Raw genomic sequence first — 18,848 nt, forward strand, 5'->3', positions numbered from 1 at the left:
AACAACAAAATCCAACTTAAAAAAAAACAGCAAAGGACTTGAATATACACATCTCCGAAGAAAATATACAAATGGCCAATAAGCACATGAAAAGATGCTCATCATCACTAATTACCAGGGAAATGCAAATCAAAACCACAATGAGATGCCACTTCACCCCTCTTTGAGTAGCTAATAACAAAAGAAAAACTATAATTCCAGAAAATAGCATTAGCTAGAATGTAGAGAAATTGGAACCCCTGTGCACTGCTGGTGGAAATGCAAAATGACGCAGGTGCTGTGGCAAACACTACAGAAATTCCTAAAAAATTAAACACAGAACTACAACAATATACAGCATTCCACTTCTGGTTATATAGCCCAAAGAATTTACAGCCAAGACTCAAAGAAGACATTTGAACACACATGCTCATGTGGTATAAATACAATTTAACATTATACAGCCTTAAAAAAAGGAGGACACCTGGACACATGCTATAACATAAATGAACTTTGAAGACATTATGCTAACTAAAATAAGCCAGTCACAGAAAGTCAACATATGACTCTACTTATAAGAGGTGCCTAAAATAGCCCAACTTATAGAAACAGAAAGCAGCACGGTGGTTGCCAGGGGTGGGGGGAGGACAGTGGGAGGAGTTCAAGGAGCACAGTTTCAGTTTTGCAAAATGAAAAAGTTATGGAGATTTGTGGCACAACAATGTAAATATATTTAACACCACTTAACTCTACACTTAAGGATGCGTAAGATGGTAAATTTTATGTTACTTGTATTTTGTAATTTAAAATAATAAAAAATGAATTTTAAAAACCCAAAGATATAAAAATATGACTAGAATACAGAACTCAATACACCACTTTTTGAATTAATCAAATTTAACAGAAAAAACTGTTAGAACATAAAATAATTAAAACAAATCAATAGGAGCACCTGGGTAGCTCAGTCGGTTAAGCATCTGTCTGCTCAGCAGAGAGCTTGCTTCTCCCTCTACCTCTGCCTACCACTCTGCCTACTTGGCTCTCTCTCTCTCTGTCAAATAAATAAATGAAATATTTTTAAAAAATAAAACAAGGGACGCCTGGGTGGCTCAGTGGGTTAAGACCTCTGCCTTCCACTCAGGTCATGATCCCAGGGTCCTAGGATTGAGTCCCACATCGGGCTCTCTGCTCCATGGGGAGCCTACTTCTTCTTCTCTCTTTCTCTCTCTCTCTCCCCCTCTCTCTCTGCCTGCCTCTCTGCCTACTTGGGATCTCTGTCAAATAAATAAATAAAGGGGCGCCTGGGTGGCTCAGTGAGTTAAAGCCTCTGCCTTCGGCTTGGGTCATGATCCCAGAGTCCTGGGATCAAGCCGCACATGGGGCTCTCTGCTCTGCAGGGAGCCTGCTTCCTCCTCTCTCTCTCTCTGTCTACCTCCCTGCCTACTTGTGGTCTCTGTCTGTCAAATAAATAAATAAAATCCTTAAAAAATAAATAAATAAATAAAATCTTTTAAACAAATTTTAATTTTTAAAAAAATCATTAAACTCAATTTAGCACATGAAAAATGGAATAACACATTCCTCAATAGATACCTCCTCCCCCCTTTGTGTGTGTGTGTGTGTGTGTGTGTGTGTTCTCTCTTTCTCTCTCTCTCTCTCAAAATCTTTTTTAAAAAATCAGTCTGTTTTACAAAGTTAGTCTCTGAATATAAATCAAAATTTAAATATAAATACAAAATAAAGACTTAAAAATAGTTAATACTCAGAAATTTAAAAACACAGTTTCAGAGATCCTTGATGTAGAGGCCACTTTTAGGCAAACAGGCTTGAGGGTTGAATGTAGAAAGGGCCCACAGCAGGAGAGAATACTCAATGGGAAAGAGTCTCTTCCACAAATGGTGTTGGGAAAACTGGACAGCAACATGCAAAAGAATGAAATTGGACCATTTTCCTACACAAAAATAAATTCAAAGTGGATTAAAGACCTAAATATGAGACAGGAAACCATCAAAATCCTAGAGGAGAACACAGGCAGCAACCTCTTTGAAGTCGACCTGAGCAACTTCTTAGTGGATATGTGACCAGACGCAAGAGAAACAAAAGCAAAAATGAACTATTGAGACTTCAAGATTAAAAGCTTCTGCACACGGGGCGCCTGGTGGCTCAGTGGGTTAAGCCGCTGCCTTCGGCTCAGGTCATGATCTCAGGGTCCTGGGATCGAGTCCCGCATCGGGCCCTCTGCTCAGCAGGGAGCCTGCTTCCCTCTCTCTCTCTCTCTCTGCCTGCCTCTCCATCTACTTGTGATTTCTCTGTCAAATAAATAAATAAGTTAATTAATTAATTAAAATCTTTAAAAAAAAAAAAAAAGCTTCTGCACAGTGAATGAAACAGTCAACAAAACGAAAAGGCAGCCTACAAAATGGGTGAAGATATTTGTAAATGACATATCTAACAAAGGGTTATTATAAAGAACTTCCCAAACTCAACAACCTCAAAACAAATAAACCAGTTAAGAAACAGGCAGAAGACATGGATAGACATTTTTCCAAAGAAGACATCCAGATGATGAACAGACACATGAAAAGATGTTCAACATCACTCATCATCAGGGAAATACAAATCAAAACCATGACTAGATAACTACCTCACACCTGTCAGAATGGCTAAAATTAACAACACAGGAAACAACAGGTGTTGGCGAGGGTGTGAAGACAGGGGAACCCTCTTGCACTCTTGTGAGAAGACAAACTGGTGCAGCCACTCTGGAAAAGAGCCTGGAGGTTCCTCAAAAAATTAAAAACAGAGTTACTCTATGACCCAGCAATTGCACTACTAGGTATTTTTAGGCAAAGGATACAAAAGTACAGATTAGAAGAGGTACATGTACCCTGATATTTATAGCAGCATTAGCAATAGCCAGACTATGGAAAGAGCCCACATGTCCATCGACTGATGAATGGATAAAGATGTGGTATATACACACAATGAAATATTACTCAGCCATCAAAAAGGATGAAACCTTGTCATTTGCAACAATGCAGATGGGACTAGAGGGTATTATGTTAAGCAAAATAATTCAGAAAAACAAATACCATATGATTTCACTCCTTTGTGGAATTTAAGAAACAAAACAGATGAACATATAAGAGGAGGTAAAAAAAGGAAGAGGGAAATAAACCGTAAGAGACTTGTAACAGAGAACAAACTGAGGGTTGATGGGTATTCAGGAGGGCACTTGTTATGATGAGCACTGGGTGTTGTGTATTAGTGACAAACCACTGAATTCTACTCCTGAAACCAATATGGTACTGTACATTAACTAACTAGAATTTAAATAAAAATTTAAAGAAAAGGGGGAGACCCACAGTGACCCCCTGGCTGAGGACAGACAAGCCCATCAGGCAATCCACCTCAAAATATTCATAGGCTCTAATTAATGAACGGGCCACTTAAAACTAGTCACAGTTACAAAAAAAAAAAGGGAAGATTCCATACATTGCCATACCTCTTCATCTTCCCTCTTCAGAAGTAACCCCCACCTACTGCCTCACGGCAAACAGCCTCTCTTCTGCCATCCAACCCGCTGCTCCCTTAAAATGTATTCAATTAGCTTCTATCTCCTTTGTTGTACCTCAAGTAAATTCTTTCACCTTGTACGCCACTGGTTTCCACCCAATCATCACCACACATTTGAGGGACCCCATCCGATAGAGAGACACCCCACTGAAACACTATGTTTGACTCAAAGAAGAAATCAATAAAATTATAAACTAAATTATAGTAAAATTACAATTAAAATCACAAAAATTTGGTACAATGAAAAAGGAAATAATTCTTTCCCTAAAAAGTACAGAATATAGCAAATGTTTAGATCTAACTTCAATGCCTTCCTAGTTAAAAGGAGATTTATTTTTAAAAGAACTAAGCAAAAGGAAAAAAAAGAGAATTAAGAAAATGTGCTAAAAGTCAAAAAAGAAAATAAGTAAAACCAGTAGAAATTATGAAAAATTCAAAAGCTTTTTTTAAAATATTAGCATAATAGCAAAGCAATTTATGGAACATTTAAGGAAAAAAAACAGTAAAAAAAATAAACAGTAGTAGGAACAAAAAAGTTACAAATGCTTTATAGTAGAACTGTAATTACATAATAGAGAATACTACATATTATCCTGACCTAACAAATTTAAAAATTTATCAAACAAATGGGTATATACAAAGATACAGAGATCATAGATATGGATAACAAATCAGTGGCTGCCAAAGATCACAGATACAAATAAGAGATTGGTGGTTGCCAGAGCAGGGTATTGTGGGGAGGCGGGGGGAAGCGGTGAAAGGGATAAACATGGTCAAAATGTATAAACTTCCAATTATAAGATAAAAAAAAGTACTGGGCATGTAATGTACACCATGGTGACTACTGATAACAATAATGTATTGTATATTTGAAAGTTTCATCCCTAGAAAGAGAAACAACTATCACCGTGTAGTGACAGTTGTTACCTAGTGTTAATCATTAAGCAATGCATACACACATCAAATCATACACTGCACAATTAAAATGAACAGAATGTCATATGTCAATTATATCTCAATCAATTTTTTAAAAAATGAATGGACAATCTGCTAGGCAAACTTGATCCAAAAATAATGGACAAAAACATAGAAGAAACTAGAAAAAAGATTACATATCTGCCACTAGAAAAAATATAAAACCATGACCCAACAGTTGACACCTAAGTATTAGTCTATAAGAAACAGTTTCATGGGGCACCTGGGTGGCTCAGTCCCTTAAGTGTCTCTGTCTTGGGTTCAGGTTATGAGCCAGGAGCTTTGGATCTAGCCCCGAGTGAAGCCCTGTATCAGGCTCCTAGCTCAGTGGGGAGTCTGCTTCTCCCTCCGCCCTTCTTCCTGCTCGTGCTCTCTCTCCCTGTTCCTGCTCTCTGGCTCTCACCCTCTCAAATAAATAAATAAAATCTTAAAGAAAGAAAGAGAGAAAGAAAGAAAGAAAGTGAGTTTCAACTATAGCTCATGGAAAGACAGAAATATTTTCTCAATTTCTATATCCACCAAAATATCGATACAGAAACATGATTCAGTAGTAAGGAAAATATTATAGACCGATCCCACTTGTGGAAAAAAAAAGAAAAAAAATATATATATATATTCATTCAAAGCTTCATACTAATTTATCAAATAAAATCAATTAAATTTATACAAAACTAATAACTTATGAAAAGGCAGGGTTTAATCTCTAATGCAAAGATAGTTCAATATTAATGAATCCTCTAATAAAAAGCTTTATAAGAGTCAACTAAAGAAGAAAAAAAGATGATTTATCAGATGATTTTTTAAAAAACTTACATAAAATTCAACAAACAGTCCAAAAAAAGGGGGGAGAAAGAAATCTAAGCACATTTAAGCTACACAAGGGTAGAAAGAAAATGCGTATTTAAGATAACTATCCTACAAAATCATGTTTTTGAGAGCAAAGACTTTAAGTTACAAGGCAACAGGGTAAACTAAATTCCAATGGGTAACAAGCCCATTCACAGAGAAAGAGGACATTGCCTTTGACCATGATAATGGAAATAGAATGAAGGGTCATAAAAGCATATAAGAAACAGAAAGCAGAATGGTGGTTGCCAGGGGCCCAGGGAAGGGGGAAAATAGAGAGTTGCTGTCCAATGGGTATACAGTTTCAGTCTGGCAAGATGAGAAAGTCTGAGATCTTCTGCACAACAATGTGAATATAAATGACATTACTAAGCTGTAGGTTTAAAAACAGTTAATATGGAAATTTTTTATTGTTTTTTTTATTGCAATAAAATATTTTAAGAGTGGGAAAGAGAAGGGGGTAAGAGCCAGGGCAAAGGAAGAGACAGAATCTTAAGCATGCTCCATGCCCAGCACAGAACCTGACACAGGGCAGGATCTCACAACCCTGAGATCATGACTGAGCCAAAATTCAGAGTCAGATGCTTAAATGACTGAGGCACCCAATTGCCCCTCTTCTAATTTTTAAGCAGATTAAAAAACAAAAACAAGAACACTGACATTTTAACAAATTCTTAAAAGATGAATGTGGGCTCACTGAGTCAGTCAGTATCCCAGGAAACCCCTGATGCCAGGACACACCACAGCCAATCACCCTGCTCTTTTCCAAGCGTCCTCCAGGTGCTAGGACAAAAGAATGAAAGAACAAGAGAAGTAAGAAAGCCCCCACCCTAAAAGGGGGTACAAAGGTAGACATCAGCTATCACAGGAACACAAGGATAAAACTTGGCCTCATCCCAGACTCTACTGTCAAATGAAGCAAAAGCCATCTGCCACAGGAACAAGAACAGTAAATACTCCAGCTTCCTCCATGCAAAGGTGAACTGCAGCTAGAGAAGAAGATTTATCTGCCTCCAGAAGAGAGACTCTGCCTATCTCTTTACCCAAGTTCAAAGAAAAACAGCCATTGGATGAGAGACAGAAATCACACACATTTGACCTTGCAGTGAACATTAGGTTAAAACTCATCTGCTCCTGGGGTAAGGCAGAAAACTTACCCAGATCCAGAATTCTAAAATAATACAAAAAAGAAATCAGAAAGCGCACACAAACATTTAAGCCTGCCATTGACACAAGATAGTCTGACTACCACAAGAAGGCATGCTATCAAAGTCTCAACTCAGACTTAGGTACACCAGGCTCGCCTAAGACTGCTGTTGGTATAAGAGAATTGAGATCCTACCCACTCACCCACCCACAAGTCCTCCCAGACTACTGCTGGGATAGAGGCAAAAGAACAAAAGGAGGCTCCCTGTGACAGTGGAGTTCAGAGCTGACCGAAACTTGAGGGTAGAGCAGGAACACTGAGAAGAAAAACACTGACAGTTCAGGTCTCACTGAAGTCTTAAGGTAAAAGCAATGCGTTCCTAAAGAAAGCTCAAGTCTCTAGTGATATGACAGTTCAAAAGCAACAACAAAGTAATAACTCAACACATCTACTGACCAGAACAATTTATCTTCCCTCTTTACAGACACTAATATCTTGCAGAATAAGAGACATGTCCATTTTTTAGCATAATTATTTACCTCAGTCTCTACTGTCCTTTTATACAAAATGTCACAGTCAACAAAATATTGTAAGACACAAAAACAAAGCAAGTTACTAGCTGTCAAGAGATAAAGCTATCAATATAATTGGATCCCAAGATGGCAGAGATATTGAAACTACCAGAGATACTTTAAAATAACTACAATTAAAATGTAAAAGAATCTAGAAAAAAAGACAGACAAAAGGGATAAATGGAGAAATTCAGTAAACTGAAATTTTTTAAAGTGATATAAAAACACTTTATAAAGTGATATAAAAACACTGAAGAAACAGCTTTATATCAAAGATAATTCTTTCACTAAGTTTACAAAAAACTCAACAGAAAGAATTAGTGAACTTGAAGATAGGAAGACACAACAGGAAGAATTAGTGAACTTGAAGATAGATCAAGAAAAATTATTCAGACTAAAAACTGAATGGGGGGGTGGCAGTTGCAGAGGATCCGAGACCTAAGGGACAATTTGAAGCAAACAAATGTACTTGTCCAAATGGTCCAGAAAGAGAGAAGAGAAAAAAGGGGGCAGAAGAAATACTTATAAAAATAGAGGGGAAAACCTGTGAAAAATTAGAAAGGACAATAAACTACAGATCAAAGAAGCTAAGAGAACTCCTAAGCAGGATAATTACAAATGATAACAAGCCAATACGTGTAAAAACATTTGGTTTTACTGAAAACCAAGTTAAAAAATATATCCTGAAGATATATAAAAAATATATCCTGAAGATAGAGAAAAATAACGTTATATATGGAGCCACAAAATCAAAATGACAAAGAACATCTCTTTGGAAACTATGCAAAGTAGAGGATAATATAGCATAGCAACATACCTAAAGTAATGAATGGAGAGAAAACTGTCAAACTAAAATTCAAACCCAGCTAAAATATTTCAGAAACAAAGGCAAATAGACTTTTTCAGATAAACAAATCTGTGAAAAATCACTGTCAGCAAACCTACATTTCAAGAAATATTTTCTTTAGGCAAAAATAATATGATACCAGACAGAAATTTAGAACAAAGAAATAAAGAATCTTTGAAGTATAAAAAACATCAGTAAATACAAAGACCTTTTATTCTGATTTATGATCCATATTAAAGGGAACTAAATCTTTAAAGCAAAACTAATACCTAGGAAATATATGGTTTATAATATGCATAAGTTAAAATGTATTAAGAAAATAACATAAACAGTGGGAGAGAAAAAAAAGGGCAGTATACTGTTATAACTTTCTTTCTGACAAAATACAGAAAGTGGTACTGTATCATATGACCATGAGAAATTAATGACCTGTAATTACTGGAATTAAAATTGACTACTAGAAAATAATCAAGCCCCAGAGAAGTCAAGATATGGAAAAATAAGAGTAAAAAAGCTAGGTGAGACAAAGAAAACAAACAGCAAGTTATTATACTGAAATCCAATCATATCAAAATAATGTTTAAAGTAAACAAATCATTCCAAGTAAAAGTTAGAGATCATAAAATTGGATTAAAAATTCACACACAATTGTATGTTGTCTATAAAGGAAAAACAGGGATATTACATGATGATAAAGGGGTCAATTCACAAAGAAAACACAACAATCCTAGATATGTATGCACCTAATAACAAAGCTTTCAAAATGCATAAAGCAAAAACTAATAGACCTGAAGAGAATCAGATTAATTCATGATTGTATTTTAAATACTAAACTTTTCTTTCCCAATAGCTGAGAGATTAAAAGAGAGAAAAAAAAAATCAGTTGACAATACAGAAGACTCGAACATTATTAACCAACTTGGTTCACTGATATTTACAAAATATAGACCTAATTGACATTTATAGAATGTTCCACCCAATAATGACAGGACACATGGTTTGTATGTATAATGCTCACCAATACAGACCATATACTGAGTGATAAAGCAAATCTCAGAAAATTTTTAAAGAATCAAAATCATACATACTCTGAAAACAAATCAGTATCAGAAAAATATCTGTAAGATCTCCAAGTATTGACTATTAAACAACACAATCTAAACAATTCAAAGTGAACAATGAAATCACAATGGAAATTAGAAAATATTAACTGAATTAAAGTTTAAAGGAGCAGTATTCAAAGGAAAATTTATGGCATTATATCCTTATGTAAGAAAAAAAAAGGTCTCAAATCAACACTTTAAGTGTCCATCTTAAAAAAACTAAAAAGAGAACCGATTAAACCTGTGACAAGCATAATAAAGAAAATAATAAAGGTCAGGAATCAATGAATTAGAAAAAAAGTAAAAATTAGAAAAAAAAATTAATGAAACCAAAAGCTGGCCCTTTCAAAACATCAATACAATTAATAAACTCCTGGCCAGACTGATCAGGAGAAAAGGAGAAAGTGAGCAGTCACCTAAATCAGATATAACAAGTTATCAGTACAGATCTACAATCGTTAAAAGAACAGGACAACATAAACAACTTTATGCCGATAAATTCTGTGACTTGAGTGAAAAAGCCAAATTCTTTCAAAAACACAAACCAAGATGTTTAATTCACAAAGGATCATATAATCTGAATAGCTCTGTATGTGTTGAATAAATTCAATTTATAGTTAAAAGTCTTCCTGCAAAGGGGGAAAAAAAACTTTAAATCCAGATGGATTCTCTTCCACACATTTAAGGAAGAAATAATTCTACAAAAACTATTCCAAAAAAATAGATAATAGAACACTTCCATTGTTATTTTAGGCTAGGAATAACCTGAAAGCAAAAATCAGATAAAAATATTAAAAGAAAAGATAAAAGGACTGAACAGTATAAACACATATCTTAATTCTTTGTTTTTTTTTAAGATTTTATTTATTTATTTGACAGATAGAGATCACAAGTAGGCAGAGAGGCAGGCAGAGACAGAGAGGAGGAAGCAGGCTCCCTGCCAAGCAGAGAGCCGGATACAGGGCTCAATCCCAGGACTCTGGGATCATGACCTGAGCCAAAGGCAGGGGCTTTAGCCCACTGAGCCATCCAGGCGCCCCAACACATATCTTAATTCTTAACAAAATATTAGAAAATCAAATATAGCTATATATAACTAGATAATGCACCAAGAACAAGTAAGACTTTTATAAGTAATGATAGTCTGTCACAACATTAAAAAATCAAGCCACACAATTAATTCACCATACCAACAGGCTAAAATAGAAAATCTTATCATCTCAATAAATATAAAATAGCCAAAAACCTATAAAAGTACTTAGACTTAAGAGTATTTAAGAGAAAACAACCATTACAAGTAAAACACTAAGATCTTTTTGAACCATAAAAAACTATATAAACAGAAAGACATCCACATTCTTGAATGGGGATGACACACTGAACTAAAAATATTAAAATGTCAATTGTCCCCAGAGTATATACAACATAATGCAATTCCCATTAGAATCAAACAGGGTTTTTGTGTATTTTTTTAGTCCAGGGGAGTTGGGACAATAGATGACATATTCCTTAGATTTGGACTTTACTACTTTAAAAGAGAAAAAAAAAAAAAACCCTGGTACTATCATAGGATAGCTGAGAACATAATACAACTGCAGAATTTATATTTACTGGTAAAAGAATACATTACCTTAAAAATGGTACTAATATGCATCTGAAAGTAAAAGTGGATCCCTCTTCTATAGCACATATAACTAAAAATTACAAATTCCTAAAATTACTAAAGATAAGATCAAAGTGGAAGGGAAAAATTCAGTGTAAGTGTAGATTACACATCTGTTTTGTCAATGGAGAAAACATTAAAAAAAGTTAAGTAGGACAGAACGAACTGATTATATAAAAATTAAAAATGTTATACATCAAAAGATACGTCTTGAACAAACAAAAGATCAGGGTTTTGTTGTTGTTTTTTTTTTTAAGATTTTATTTATTCATGTCAGAGAGAGAAAGAGCCCAAGCAAGGAGAGTAGCAAGCAGAGTAGGCAGAGGGAGAAGCAGGCTTCCCCTACCCTCCCTTCCCCACTCCCCCGACACCCAAGCAAGGAGGCCTCTGCAGGACTCCATCCCAGGACCCAGGGATCATGACCTGAGCGCAAGGCAGACACTTAACTAACTGAGCCACCCAGGCACCCCAAAAGGTCAGTTTTTGACAAAAGTCTTTGCAATCCAGATATCAAATGGTTAATAGCTATAATATATAAAGAACTCCCACAAAAGGACATTAACCCAAGTAGAAAAATGAGCAGAGTATGAAAGGGCAATTTTTAGAAGAACAACTCCAATGTACCTACAAATATAGAAAAAGATGTTCAATGTCACCAACAGTCAGGAAATACTAATTTAAAGTAACTGTGAGATACTACTGTACAACTATCAGACTGGGAAAGTGTCAACTTTTCCTAATGGAGTTTCAAGTTAAGGATTTTGCCTGCATTACTGGTAAAAAGAACTGCTACAGCCTTTTTCTTCAAAGTAATGTAGCACCGTTTTGAAGCAGTAAATAATCCCACCCTGGGAATCTGTCCCATTGGTCTGTCAAAGTGTAGATATAAAGGTATTTCTTTATTGTTTCTATATTATTAGTAGAAATTATTCTATATTGTTATTAATTTCTATAGTGTAATTAGTGGAAAAACTAGAAACAAAAGTATTGCCCATCAATAAGTTAATGGTTCAGTAGACTATGAAATAACCGTACTTGAGAATATCAGGCAATATTTTGTTTTCGCTTTTGTTTTTGTTTTTTTTTAATGGAGTAGAGATACAGCAGTTGAGTGCAAGTATTTCCCTTAAGCCATACTGAACCAAAAAACAAATCTAACAATAGTCTCCAAAATATAATCCCATTTTTATAATCAGTGATCAAAAAACTTTGTGCAAATGTGTTTATGATGCTTAGGATATGGAGAAAAATGTAAAAGGACACATAGTTCTGATGACATGAGTTACGGGGGAATGGAATGTTATTGCTGGCTATAAGAAGTAGGGGAGAAGTAGGGGAAAAAAAAAAGAAAAAATGAAGTTTAAAGTCTTCACACACATACTTACTTTTATCAGAGAGATGTATTTCTAAACACTGCTCAATGAGTTTAGGCGAAACACTTCTTTCCTACAGATTTTAAGTTGTCCTTTGAAAACCTTACTTATAAAAGTAATAATAGTAATAATCAATTCATTTAAGTAAATAGCTCGCTTTGAGTTGGCTATAAGCATTAAATGAGATAATGCCTTTTAAGTGTACCATACACATTTTCAGTACAGCAAGCACAAAATATACCTTTTTTGAAAGGAAAAAGAAACCTAAAACAATCACATGCTTAAATGGAAAAGATTTTCGGATAAGATGAAAAGTACTCAAAAGAAACTAAAACATGAATCTAAAAATATCTAGGTATTACTTTTAGGCACACTAAGGATCTACATGAAAATAAAATAAACTGAAATATAGTACAGTATGGGCCTCCCTCTGGCTGTAGCTTTGAGGCTTCCTCCTGATCTGCACACTTAGGACAGAGAGTATCTTTGCACTTTCAGCATCTAGCACAAGCCTTGGTACATGGTAAGTGATGAACCGTCTCCTCATTTTCTTCAGAGTAGAAATGCCTCTATTTGCACAGTCTCTTCTAAAATCTGAGCTATTGCATATGGTTTTTTTATGCCCCTTTAAAGTACGTTTTGGAAGGGGATAGAATTCATCCAATAATATTCACTGACTATCTTACATGAGCTAGATGCTAGACACAGGCACCTCTTTTTTGCAAAGTAGACTTTCAAAATCTAAGACTAAAGGAAACTTAGGAAGACAGCAGTGGAATGAAATGGAAAAAATTATGTTACTGGGGTTGGAAATCAAGGTTCTAGTTTTGGCTTGGCCACCAGTAGTTATTTTACCTTCATATGACTTTAATATCCTCACGAATAAAAAAAGTGACATGTGTCCTGTCTACCTTATAGGATTGTCAGGATGAAACTAAAACCACGCTGTAAACCACCAGCCACTAAACAAAATTTTTTTTGTTAGGCCCACACCTCCCAAGTATTCTGGAGTGTCTTAATTACCGAGCTATTTATAAATGAAAACAACTGCTTCAGCCTAGTGCCTTGGTATGATCCCAATATACTCAATAGAGAGCTCAGTATACAACAGGAATTCTATCACTGCCCTTTATAGACTCATTAAGAGTGGATTTCTTTCTTGTTATACATTGTCTCAAAATGAAATGTGTGTTTCCTTAAGTGTAAGTAGTTACACCTAAAGCAGAAAGCTAATGCACTTTCCAGAGGGTGTCACTCTGAACAACCAACCACTTTAATGTAAAGTTTCTTCCTAAATATCCCTTCAAGCCACACCTCTGATAAATTACAACTGACTGTGACCTTCTGTAAAACTGAATGGTTTTCAAGTTTTTCCTTCTGTTGTTCTTAAGTTAGAAAAAAAAAGTCTTAACTCTCATATTCAAGGTTTTTGGTCAAAGGTAAAATTCTCATCATTTATAAATTATCATATATCAAATCTTCAGCGATATAAAAAAATTTCACTAGGCAGCTTCACAGAAGGGGTATTTTTAAAATTTTATTAACCAATCATCACACACACACACACACACACACATACGAGTTTTTTTTGTGAAGTTTTTTTTTGTTTTTTTTTTTGCCCAAATAAACCTTCTCTAAACTCATTATAACACTGCATGCCCTACTAGCCAAGCACTTCCCAGCATTTAATTTTTGGGAATCACAATTTTCTGGTGATAAGGCAAATGATAAAACACCATAAAGCCATCAACTCTAAAAGATAACAGAAAAGGAGGTGTGAAATCACTACAGTAGCCAAAATATGGTTTTAATTTGCTTTCTTATTCTTGTAGGTTTGCTTTTTTCTTTTCTATAGAAAGTAAATATTTCCCACAAAGAATTATTGCCATATCCATGAAAAACCTGAAACTCTTGATTTCGCAGATAAGGGGCATTTTTTCCTATGCATTTCGTTTAAGTAACTTACAGCCCTTGGTCCATTTATCACAAATTGCTTTATTATAATTTTCTACATTAAGTCTTACCTCCTCTCCTTGATTTCAGCTCAGTAATGATGATGTCCTACCCATTTTTATACATGATTCCATATTCATGATAGGAGCTGAATATATATATACACATATATGTCAAAAGAGGTAAGGCATTTCTTAGAGCGATTATGTTTTTTCTTACTTTTATGACACCTTTGACTATAACAGCCTTATCAAACGGCACAATGTCTATTGGCCAGAAGTTACTGGTCGACTACTGTCACTTGGAAACATCCTGTAGCTGTTGCCTTCTAAAATAATTTTTTGGATGAGGTCTCATAAGTTGTTTCAGTACACGGATCACCCATCACAGAACAGGCTTCTGTATTAAATATTCTAGTCAATGTATTCTAGTAAGTGTAGTATGTCCATATAATCTACAAATAAAATAACAGCCTCTAAATACAATATTTGTATAATATTCCCCTTTTTTGCTCGATTCTACAACAAGTTTAACTCTGGAATAGCATACTTAATGCTAAAGGGAGAGCAGAGAAACACAGGGAGGAAAGAGGAACACAAAGGCTTTCCAGCACTCAAATCTTCACTTTGGCGCTAGTTGGCTGTTGACCACGATCGCACCAATTTGGTGAAAATCAGTTCCTACATCTATAAAATAGAAACCATAATATCATATATAGGTACTCAAAGAATATTAAATAGAGTAATCTCGTGTTTTTCAATATATAATGCACTCCTGGAAACTTACACAAAATCCAAGTAAGTGTAAGTCAAGGGACCAGACTTCTGTTTTAAAGGAGATCCACACCCAGAGACAAAAGAAAAATTACAAACTCTATAGTTACATGTAATCTATTAAATTCCGTACTAAAAACAGATGTATAGCATTCTGTATATTCCATAATCTTATTTTTCACAATTTATCAGATTAACTCCATTAAAGCACCTCCAAAGAGTCACTTTTCAACACACCTAATGATTTCTGTTTCAACTGTGTATCAAGATGATAAACCCTGTTTCTTATAAGTAGAAGCAGCCCTTTCATTTTCTGCCTTTTTCCATTTATTTTGTTAATGAAAAGCAAAAGTAGTACAATTTTCAAATAATCTTTAAAATTATTGTCAAAAGTAGCAAAGTCATGGGGCGGGGGCGGGGGGTGGGAAGGAACTCTTACTTGGCAGTAAGCACCATCACTCAATAGCTTTAAAAGAAACACCACCCGTAAAATGATGTTCCTAAGTCAAGATCCAGTGTATAAAAGGTATTCTAGGGGTCTCCACACATACTATAGTATAAACATAGTATGTTCATAGTATAAATTATTTGGAAGTCAACCTACACTATACTATATTCATAGTATAAATTATTTGGAAGTCAACCTACACATACCTGTATACTAAAGAGTACATACTAAATAAGCCAACACATGAGAAATATGGCGCCTAACTTCTGCACAAGAAAGAGCAGCTAATTTATTTTGTTGCTACCCTTCATTCCGAATGCATTACTTTATAAACCAATGATTCTAAACTGTCTGCTTTTAATAGAAATCCCTTATAATCCAGCAATCACATCACCAGGTAATACAAGAACACTAATTCAAAGGGATACATGCCCCCTGGTGTAGCAGCATTATGTACAATAGCCAAGATACGGAAACAGTGTCCACAGATATAGGAGTAGAGACCGCAAATACATGATGGAATATTACTCAGCAATAAAAAAGAATGAGATGTTGCCATTTGCAACAAGATGTATGGAGCTACTGAGTATAATGCCAAGTGAAATCAGTCAGAGAAAGACAGATACCATATGATTTCACTCATATGTGGAATTTAAGAAACAAACGTGCAAAGGGAAAAAAAGAGAGACACATCAAGAAACAGACTTAATTATAGAGAACAAACTGATGGTTACCAGAAGGAAAGTGGGTGGAGGGTTTTGTTAAATAGGTGATGGGGATTAAGGTGTGCACCTGTCGTGAGGAGCACCGAGTAATGTATGAAAATGCTCAATCACTGTATTTTACACCTGAAACTAACATAACACTGTATGTTAACTAACTGAAATTAAAAACTTACAAAAATAGAGAGAGACACAAATACCCTGGAACAAACTAATATTTGTAGAGCACTAAATGTTAACAAGGTACATATACTAGATGTTTTATGGACATCACCACAATTTTAGTCCTCAAACATATCTACAAAGCTGACATTACTTGTTCTTGTTTTCACTTATCAGTGGGTAAACGGAGACTTGGAGAATTAACTTGCCCTGTTAGACAGCCAAAACCTGAGCAGTCTGAGGTTTCAAATCCAGCGTTGTTCGACCACTACAAAGCTTCATTTTGCAAAAATAAAATTTAAAAAATTCAAGAAAATATTGTGAATTGTGGAATGGCTAAGAGAGTTGAATATACATAGCTAGAAAACATGTAGGTAGGAAATATCCATGACACTGCCCTTTAGCTACTGAAGGGTTAGCGTGGGGCTGCACTCCTTCATTTGTTCTTTCCATGAGTATTTTAGCCCTAGCCCTGTATGATAAGTCACAATGGTAGGCACTGGGTGAGAAGCCGGGACAGCAACTTTGAGGAGGATACATTTCCTGCTCTCAAGGGGCTTACTACTGGGAGTAGACAAGGCAAAGCAACAAGCAGATGGAACAGCATGTACTCCAGGGCCACAGAATACAGACTAGAGCCCTGCATGTTCTCAGAGCAAGGGATGGTAAATAGAGTCCCACAGAAAGTGATGTTTACAGTAATATCTGTAACATGAACAGGAGTTAGGGTGTTTGTGCCACATGGAAAGAGCCTGAAACGAGTTATATCGATGAGCTAGTTTGAGTGTTTCTTTGCTCTTGCAAGAATAGTGTTTACACAGTGTGAAACATACTTTGCTTCTTAACTGAAGAAAATGTAGCTGGGGAGAAATTATGTAAATTAAAATTGTTCTTAATTTTCTCAAATGTATGTGTGTAAAGAAATGTGCGTGGCAGGAAAAAGTGTGCATATAAAATGTGTTCCACAGATTTTCAAATATCCATGCAATATCTCCATCATTTACCTCTTTACTGTGCATGTATTGTGTTACAATGTTTTGAGTCTAACCAAGACACCTTAAGCCATAAATCAGACATAGCTTAATCAACAGAATCTTGGCTTAACTAGGAATTTGCAGTTCAATAGACTGTTCTAAATCATAGTACAACAGCATGAATGTAATGATTCTATTAAAAAAAAAAATTAAAAGGATTTTTAATGACCAGTTGATAGAAGTTTCAGTTGACTCACTGAAGAAACAGCCTGGAGGTTTACAATCCCTAAATAATCACTGTTGATCTTTATTTTCTGTTTTCTGTAAAATGATCATGGAAACTGTATTTTCATGGACCTTCTTCAGAAAACCTATTCGGATACTTCACCTGCATTATATAAATGTTAATAGTCAGTGACTTTCATACCAGCTAGAGAAACTTTTTAAGAATGACTTTCTCAAGGTCACAGAGCAAATCTCTGGTGAGACAGGAATGGAATTCATGACCTTTGACTGCCAGAAGTTTTCTACCCACACTCGGAAATTCCTTCTCCATAAGTGTAATTTATATGCTCACTTTGAGAGGCTGGAAAGTTCATCCCTTGTAGGGATGTGGGGGATGGAGAGGGAGTGGTTTCCCTGTCCAATCGGTTGTCACGCCAGTACTTTCCAGTTTTACAAAGTGATTTGTACCCACACTATCCCCTTTCACCTTCACCATACCCCTGTAAAATGCACATTATTTTTCCCATTTTCTAGACTCGGAGAGGTTATGAAATGTGACCAAGGCCATTCAGAGTTAGAAGGCAAGAGCCCCTAATTCAAACTGTAGTATCTCTGCCCCTTAAATCCGTCCAGACAACAGGAGATATACCCTTAGCAGATACCTGATTGGGAAATGAATAAACATTTTCTTTAGAGTTATTTATTTCATTTTTTACAATCCTTCCTCTTGGTTGTCATTTAGTTTTGCTGGTTTGTTTTCTTTGGGGAAGGGCTGTTTTCATGCTGTAAGTTTGCTTGCTAAAATTAAAAAAAAAAACACAAGTGAGAATAATCTTACTAAACACAGGCTTTGAGAAAACAAATTGTGTGCTTTCCCTCTTTATTCGATGATGGGGGAGGGGGCTTTTTACTATAATTCTTGGTCTTAGTGTATGTGGCATGGGGGATATATATACCAACATAGAAAGACAATATAAAAATTCGCATTCATAAATATAAATACTGTGTATGTATACACACAGGTACATACACAAAATAGCAAACACACACACACACGTATATAACTACACATATACATCATGACAGGAATTATTCTGAAAACCCCTAAGTGTGGTGAATGTAGCACTGGGAACACAATTCCTGGCTGTCTTGGCCAGTCTGCCGTAATGGGGCGGCCTCTGTTACTCTGATGGGACTGGGAAAACTGTCCCAGAGCTCTGCAACTGGTTCTCGCCTTCCACACACGAGGGCAGTGCGACAAGGGCTTTCTACTACACCATCTGTACCTAAAAAGCAATACTGTTTGGACCAGTCCAGTTATGCTAATATCCAAAACTATATACCATGGAATTAGCCACAGAAGAGAAGCAGGACTTTAAGTTGAAAAAAAGACAGGAAGAAAGGCCATACCAGAGCAGTTTTTTGGGTGAATATCCTGCAATCTACTGCCAGACCAAAACAAATTTTTATGGAGCAACAGGACTACTCAAGTAGCCACTTTTATGACAAT

At 35.5% G+C, this 18,848-nt stretch overlaps 1 protein-coding gene across 8 annotated transcripts in view; it reads right to left on the bottom strand.

Moving 5' to 3' along the window:
• The window catches only part of KLF12 (KLF transcription factor 12), a 512,550-nt gene that overhangs the window by 358,531 nt on the left and 135,171 nt on the right, over positions 1-18,848 (bottom strand). The window lies entirely within an intron of this gene.

Source organism: Mustela nivalis (genome assembly GCF_964662115.1).
Source record: "Mustela nivalis genome assembly, chromosome: 15".
NCBI lineage: Eukaryota > Metazoa > Chordata > Mammalia > Carnivora > Mustelidae > Mustela > Mustela nivalis.